This window comes from Pteropus alecto, unplaced genomic scaffold (genome assembly GCF_000325575.1).
Source record: "Pteropus alecto unplaced genomic scaffold, ASM32557v1 scaffold94, whole genome shotgun sequence".
In the NCBI taxonomy this organism is placed as follows: Eukaryota; Metazoa; Chordata; class Mammalia; order Chiroptera; family Pteropodidae; genus Pteropus; species Pteropus alecto.
In genome coordinates, this window is record NW_006437736.1 from 12436904 (window position 1) to 12445632 (window position 8729).

Genomic DNA, 8729 nt, shown 5'->3' on the forward strand with positions numbered 1-8729 from the left:
TGTTCTTGTTCTCATTCTCTCCCCCGCCTCCACCCCCGCCTCCTCTCCTTCCTTCCCTCCCTTCCTCTCTCTCATTGCATTCAAACAATGCTTTCTCCAGGTTGGTGTTTTAGGGTTTAGTGTTTTTGAGGATTTCTTTGTCGGTCCCTTTCCCGCGTGTGTGTATGTTTATGTGTGCTTTTAGTTCATTTACTCAATGTAAAACCCTCCACCAAGGCTTAGAGAAACCATCTGCATTTATTTTATCACCTTTGAACATGTGTTCAAGAATGAAATCTGTGCAGTCAGTTTATGGCTACCTGGAGATTTGTCTGGCTTCAACGGGAAGATGCGATGCCCAGGCTTCAAGCTCTGACGGCCCTAGGTGTGCAAAGCTAATGCCAGGTCCTCAGTTAGGCCAGGCTTCGCCTCACAGAGATCCAGCTCTGCTTAGCCTCAGTGAGGGTACTCTGAAGCCTGGAGAACAGACAACTGTCTGCAGTACTCACCCACCCAGCCCACCCCCCACAACCCTGGCAGAGGGCCTTGACCACACTCAGCTCCACAAACCCAGGAATTGCCATAGCTATTGAAGACAGATTCTCTCACTGGAACCTTCTTCAGCCTGACCCTTTTCCTCAAAGTTGCTACCCCCAAATCTAAGGAGACCCTAACTCCTTACACACACCTTCTCTAGTTACAGTGGTGAATGGACTTCTCAAAAGGCACATATGTTTGGCAATGAGCTGAAAGGCAAGTGCGTCTGTGTTGACTGGAACGCCTGGGTTTTTTGATTGGTTCTAGATGGAGGTTGGCCCAGCTTGGAATAGCAGAACCACGAAGCAGGTCAGAGTACTCTGAAAAACTGTGGATTTGTTGCTTTTAGTCCTTGGCATGTATTTGGTCCCAGTGTGTGGAAGGCCAGTGAAACAGGCACAGATGTGCTTGCGGTGGGGCCCAGGGGTGCGGAGGAGTAAGGAGGTGCAGAAGGCAATGGCCCAAAGATATTGAAAGTCTTTTCTAGAAGCCAGCTACCACCGATGAGTTTGGCTGAGTTGAATTGTTACAAAGTTCAGTAATGGCATTGACTGTTCAATTATAGAAGTCTCTGTGGCAAGAAAACATAAAAGTTTATTGGGAAATTGTGAAACACAGACTAATGAGTTAGGTGGCTTTTCACATGGAAATGTATGGAGGTGGGTGGGCGTGCATGTGTTTGCATGTGTGCATGTGCGTGTGTAGTTGCTTTGATATTCTAACCGTTAATGTATTGCATTTTTTAAAAGAAAGGTAATGCTTGAAAAGAATGGCCCAGAACACAAGTTTAACCTTTAGGAGATTGAGCTGGTAGCCAGCTGGGGAGCATATGGAAGTGAACATTCTTGGGGCTAGGAAACAAGGCTGATCAGGGTTTAGGATCTGCAGAAAGAAAAGCCATCAGGCGACTCCACCAGCCCAAACAGCAGGAGGTAGAGTTATGGACCTTCTGATTTGGTAGGAAGCTGGCATGGGTTTAGGAGGTGGAAGACAAGGTCAGACCAAAGAATAAGTAATAATAGTAATCGTTATCATTTACTGGCTGCTTCCTCTGCGTAAGGTACTGTGTAAACCCTGGTAGTTTTAACTCTTTTGTGCAGTTGAAGATGTCTGGTTAAGAAAAGTTAAGTAAGTTGCCTGAGGTCATACAGCTTAAGGGAAGGTGCCCAGAGAGGAGCCAGGAGGTCTGTGTGGTGTGGAAGGATAGGCTCCTAGGTGAGTAAGTAAGACAGGAATGGAGAAGATGCTGATTGCTTCAGGGACCTTGACCACTGAATACAAATGGGGTGAGGGGAGTGAGATGGGTGGCATTCTCTTGACGCACAGGAAAGCCTGAAGGCTCACTACGGCAGGGATTCCTGACAACTGTCCCATGTGAGAGAGGTGCCAGCCTCATCAGTACAGTGACTCACTGCAACAGGGGTTCTCAGTAGGTTGAGGAGAAAGAGCGAGACTTTCACCCCAAACCCTCCATCCCCGACTCAGCAACTTCACCATCCCTGTACCGGGAAAATGTGGTTGTAACTTCTCCCTATGTATGAAGGTCAGCATTGCTGCCATAGCCCTTTGGGGCTCTTCTAAAAGAAGAATTTCAGATTCGGACAGAATCTTTCATCCTCCCTTACAAGGCAGAAGTCTATCGTTTAGTCATTTAATACATTTTTAAAAAACTTGTTAAATGCCTACTAGATGTCAGGCACTCTGCTCAACTGTATGGACTCAGCACAAGAGATGTCAAACCTCTGGGAAAAGCAGTGAATAGAAAGGATGGGACTGTAAGACATAGTAGAGAAACCCTGGCAATTTCCACATCCTGTCTATAAGCACCTCCTCACAAGGAGCTTGCTCTATTTTAAAACAGCTCTAATTATTTGATAGAAATTTCTTCCCTATGTTGAAGCCCAATCTACAGATAAAATAGCTGTAACTATATTGTCAACAAAAGGACTGTAGGAATTCCAGAAAAGGAGCAAATAAATGCTGCTTGGGACAGTCAGAGAAGGCTTCATTGAGGAGGTGACCTCTGAGATGGCTCTTAAGGATGACAGGGAGGAATAAGGGGACACCATTCCAGACAAAGGAACAACCTACAAAAATACATAATGGTGAAAAAGTTTGACATGCATAGAGAAAAGTAAAAGATTTGGGGTAACAAGAATTTCATAACTGTGGAAAACTGGAGAGAGAAGTTGGGACCAAATAATTCAAGACCACGTGTGAAAGGGTATGAAGTTTGTATTTGCTTATTTGGGTCCCTTTAACTTTAGCATCAGGCTCACCTGGAGGGCTTGTTACAAGTGATTGCTGGGCCCCATCACCTGAGTTTCTGACTCCTCAGGTCCGGGTGGAGCCTGAGGATCTGCATTACTAACAAGTTCCCATGTGATGCACACTTAGAGGATTACTGGTTTATTAAGCAATGAAATGTCAGTAGAGGTTTTTTTCCAGGCTTTTTTTTTTTTTAAAGAAGATAATTTTGGTGGCAATATAACTGATAAATGGACTGGAGACAGACTGATGGAGTGCTAGCCAGAAGGCCAGCCGTGGATAATACAAGGGAGGGCCAAGGCTAAAGAGAAGGCAGTGGAAGTAGAGAGAAACCTCAGATTAGAGAAGCATTTTTGAGATGTCATCAATAAGATTTGGTAACGCAGTGGAAGGTGAGAGAGAGAGCCATTCAGAGGGGTGACCGTGACATTCTCGAGGCATTGTGATTTAAATCATGTTCAGGAGGGCTGCAAGACAAGTGGGTTTGAAGGCAGGAATGATAAATAATGCCCTTGAGGGGCCCGTGGGACATCAAAGGAGAGATATTGGATAAAAAGTTAATGATCGAGATAGATGTATTCATGAAATTATTAAAGAAGAGCTCTTTTTATTTACAAACAATCCAGCATAGATGATAAGCCTCTTTGTTTACAAATGAGTCTAGTTGAAGTTGTGGGAGCCAGAATAAGTGGGAGCTCAGCAGCAAGTCGGTGTGGATTCTGGACCTCCATATTGGGGCCCTCGGTCAGGTTTCCACTGCAGGCAGCCTATCCCGCCCACCGCTTCACCACTTTGGAAGCTGGACAACGTGCTTGGAGATGACCGAGGAGAAGGAAATGTATATGCTGAGGCCCAGGGCATCTGTATCTTCAGACCAGAGTCACTCCATGGAGGTGTGTCTTAGTGGTCAGCTTGAGAATTCTATTAGAGACAATTCAAGTTACATTTTAAAGGGAAAAGTTAGATGCTGGGAAGCCGAAATCTCAAGATTCTGGTCAAAAAAAGGATTTATTATGGTTCTATTTTCTAGGCTAGGACCTTTCCCAGTTGTTAATTCGACTCCATAAAAGCTTCTTGGTCAATTAGGAAAATAAAAGATTCCTTTCTCTCAGGAAAATCCTGGAAGAATCCAAACTTCCTCATACTCTGGAGTTGCAGAGACGCCGTTCCTTCTGCCTTGAACACTCTTCCTTTGTCCTCAGCTCCCTTGTCCGACTCACTCCTGCTCAGTCTTCAGATCTCAATTTGTAAATTCCTTTTCTTTGGGTTGGCCTTTCCTGACATCTCCTCCTGAGTTCATTATGGGCTAGCCTTCCCACCATTTGATATTCTCATAGCACTCAGCATTTTATTTCATGTCGCACAACACAACTGAAATGATAGCTGCGTGGTTATTTGTATAATTTCTTGGATATGTCATCACCCTGTTTGGCTGTAATCTCCATAAGGAGCTGTCATGCTGGTTTTAGTAAGAAGCTTTTCTCAAGTGTTGGGCACCACACTCTCAGTAGGCATTCAATCAATATTTGCAATACAAATGAACTAATGAGACTTCTTAATAAATAGAAAGAAGGACTTGGGTAGGACCTAAGGAAGACTGGATCAGTATGAAAGGTTGTATTGCTTTTTATTTCGATGTCTATGATGAGTTAGGGGACTATGTTTTGGAGGCAAGAAACTCCACAATACAGAATTGTGATGTCCTTTTCAGTCTAAAGATTTGAGACTCTATTATTCCATTGGTGAAATATTGGGAAGAAAACAATTTTTAAGTAGAAGCAAAGGGAAACAAAACACAAAGCTATGAACCTGGGCTAGGTTTACGCTTCTTAGATAAAGAGCATCATGTATTGGTTGAGCAGTCATTCGTCCATTCAAACACGCATTCGTTCAACAAATTTTTATAGACACCTACTATGTGCTGGCTGCCCTCTTAGGCATTGAGTAGCATAGTGACAAATGGGCAGATGAGGCTCACACCATAATGGAGCTTCCCATGTAGAAAGTGTGACAGGAAAAAAAAATAGATAAGAACATACATGGTTAAGACAACTGCAGATAGTGGTAACTGCTAAGAAGAAGTAAAAACAGTCAAAGAATAGAAAAATGAATAAGAAGCAGTCAGGACAGGGTGAGGGTGGTGTTATTTACTACATATTTCCATGATTAAAATGCTCGCTGCTATGAAAATCAAGACACGAAATGTCAGTATGCCTAAGGGAAGTCAAGCACATTTTCATACACTCTGAGTGTTTAATGGCCCTAATTAAAGTATAGGATCTTTAACCAAAAATCAAAAGCCAAGCTTTGGCAATGGAAGTGTAAACAGGACCCAATTCATGAGTCATCTCATCATTCTTCAGCTCTAGGTGAAGCTTTTTATTAGAGACCTTAGGCATCTCATTCTTCCCTAACAGAGGCAAGCATTGTGAGGAGTGCTGCTTTTACCCAGGGGGTTTTCTTCAGCCTTCCCTCCCTCAGAGGGTCTTTTTACCCTGTCAAACCTATTCCATTCCAGAGTAACAAGACTCGGTCACTCCCTCCTGAAGCAGCGTAGGCCCTCTGGTTCCCCTCCAGATGCAGAAAAGCCTGGGTCGGGAGGCAGGCAGTGGGCAGGGCCGCTTTGTCTGAATTCCTGTGCCTCTGGCTCCTACTGGCAGTTCCCTAACCAGGTAGGTGGCAGAGGGTAGGTAGCTAGGTTTCTGGCTCTGGCACCTGAGAGAATTTTATTATCTAAGATATGCTTCAAGAAGACTACTCCTGGGGTCCCACCACAGTGACTTTTCTTGAGACTGTAGTTAAGTCATCTGTACTCTACAACCCTCAGTTTTCCTTCCTGAAAAGCAGATATAAAAACATTCCTAATTCAGTTACAAAGTACTGCGGGAGCTAACCCAGCCTACCTTAAGAACGAGTGGCAGGAATGATGCCGTATTGCATTCTTCCTGGAGGATGGATATGCTCAAAGTCCATGTTTAAGGGAAACACCTGGAGAGGCATCCTGACAGGTTGGAGAAGATAGATACAAGGCTCAGGCCGTGGAAAGGTCACTTCATCGCTCGCCCCTCATCTGGGTTTGACCCATCGCTCAGCATCTCCCTGTGCATTCTCTGGTCCCCTCGGCCTGGTGGAAGGGCCAGCTGTGATCATTGCCCTTTCTGGTCTCTTGCAGCTGGAAGTCCAGATGTTAGGTCTCAGTCCTGGGATAACTGCACTGTCCACATCGCTTCCTTTCCCTCTTATCCTGTCAAACTTCCTCCTGAACTTTTGACACGAACCCTGCTTCATGTCAGTGTGACTGTCAGCCCACTGGAGTCGGCCTCTTCAGGGCGGGTCTTGCAGGCTTGTTCAGCCTCTGAACCCACAGGCCCTGTTCCAGACCAATGACCCACATTTCCCTTTCACCCCGGGCAGTGAGCCTGCAGTTCTTCAGGCCGGCGGAAAGACAGAGGGTACCGTTCTGGTGTTCTGAGCAGTACAGGCTCCCTGCTGCCCCATGGCCTCCTTCGCAATGCCGAACGAACGAGGAAAGGTCCCACCCCATTCCTGCAGGAGTACCGCAGCGGATCTGGCTTTTCTGTCTCCTAATCTGGCCTTTTAAAGTAGCTGATCAAGAATATTTCCAGACAGGAATTTTCATAAGACACTACCTTCATCAGGTCCCACTGAAATGCTTTCAAGAATCCCCATTGTTTAGAGTCCAGGCTCCCTGGCTGGGCGTTCGGGGTCGTTGATGGTGTAACCTCAGTCACTCTACTGGCTATTTCTCTTTCTCACCAACATTGAGATTGGCCCAACTGATCGTGTCTCCATTTCTCAGACCTGCCTTGCACACGCCCACCTCTAAGCTTTGGCGTGGGTGGTTCCTCACCCCCAGCCCTCCCCATCCTTCCCTGACCACAGTCTTCATTGCAGGCAATGGCCTCTCCTGCTCTGCCTTGAAAGTGATGCCAGAAAAGAAGACGTGGCCGATGTATGAAGTCCTGACTATCGAAGTTACGACTTTTGCCCCTTTGACAGATGAGGATGCTAAAGCCCAGGGATAGTCAGTAACTTGCCCGTAGTCACAGCTGGTGATTGAGAATGCTGACACTCAGACACACACACTCCAGCTCCAGAGCTCAAGCCTCAGAATGTTCTCCATACAAAACTTGTCTCCTCTGACTCGTGAGAAAGGAGAGAGTTCTAGATCACCCATCAGTGCTCCCTGACTCTTATCCGCCTGTCTTGACTCACAAGACATGGTCCTTTATCCTGGAGTGCTCATCCTCCACTTTTCCTGAAGGGAAAAGCCTAGCCAGCCTTTAGAGCTAACTTGGCCATAATCAGAAGCTGCCTCCATCGCCTTTCTCAGGACTGATTACAGAATTCTGGGGGCCTGGTGCAAAAGGCAAACATGGGGTCTCTTGTTCATAAATGTTTAAGAATTTCAAAATGGTGACAGAAAAACATTAAACCCCAAATGCAATCACACGCAAGGCCCTGTGTGATTGCCTGAGTCACACATCCGTGAAGCCCACCTTGCACCTGCTCTGGGTTCTAGAGCACCTGGTGCTTCCCTTCCTAGCACTCACCACTCTGGGCATTGGGGAAGCAGGGCTCCTGGCCATCCTGGCTGAAGCCCCCGTATGAGCAATGCGTAACCCTTAGTAGGTCCTCAATAATATCTATTGAGTTGGAAAAATGCCTTGTATGCAAGAGATTATAAACTTCAGAATAGGTGATTCTGGGAACAAAAGAGATACCCATATGTCTAGGTCCAGATTTTCTGGTGCTTAAAACTTAAAACAATATCTGAAACCCTCTTTAAAAAACAATATACGACTGGGTACTATTATGGGCTTAATCGTGTCCCTTCTAACCTGCGATACCTCAGAATGTGACTGTATTTGAAGACAGGACCTTTAAAGAGGTGATTACGTTGAAATAAGGTCTTTAGGATGGGCCTGAAACCAATCTGCCTGGTGTCCTTTTGAGAAGAGGAAATTAGGACACACACACACAGGGAGAGAAGATGGGAAGACTGGCCATGTGACAGTACAGGGAGAAGACAGCCATCTACAAGCCAAGGAGAGAAACCTGGAACAGATTCTTACTTTATGGCCCTTAGAAGAAACGAACACAGCCAACTCCTTGATCCCAGACTTCCGGCCTCCAGAACCGAGATAATACTTTCCTGTCGCCTAGTGTGTAGTCCTTTGTGTGGCAGACCTAGCAAATTAATACAGATACTTAAAGAAGAAAAATAAATCACAACAAATTGTAAATGTTAAAAGCGGACAGGTTCCATAATAATATCTGAAAATATAGAAAACCTGGTCCTAAAAGTTTTATTAACTGTCTAGCATACTTCTGTCATTCCTTATGTCCCGTATTTTTTGTCTGCATATTCTTCATACCTGACAATAGTTTTATAATGCTATTTTCTATAGAAAGAATAGAAAGGTAGGTTAGCTTATCTTGTAACGTGATTTTGTTTTTTAAATTTTTTTTAATATTAATATTTCAGAAAAGTTTATTTCAGGTTTACGACTTAACCTTGGTAATGTCATATAGGTTTTCAGAATTGTTATCCATTTTAGGAAAACCTCTAGTAAGGTTTATTTCACATATTAGCTGGAAAATGTCAGGAATTTCCATTCGTTTTAATGCAGTGATTAATCTTAAATGCTCTTAGAATTGCCAACACTCATTAACCAATCTGTCATCATTGTTCACACTGTAAGCTTATGTTATCTTTGTCCAAGGTAGCAGTTTATGCCGAATCAGCAAAAGAAGGAACATCATTTTTCCAATGTGAACATAAAATTCATCCTTTCTTTTAATTGAATTATGTAATAATCCAAGAGCCTACTCATTACTTCTATTGGAAATATATCATTTTTATTGGAAATACATCTCTTCCTCTTAATCAATTAATACTTTAGTGTGATCTGAGACTTTTT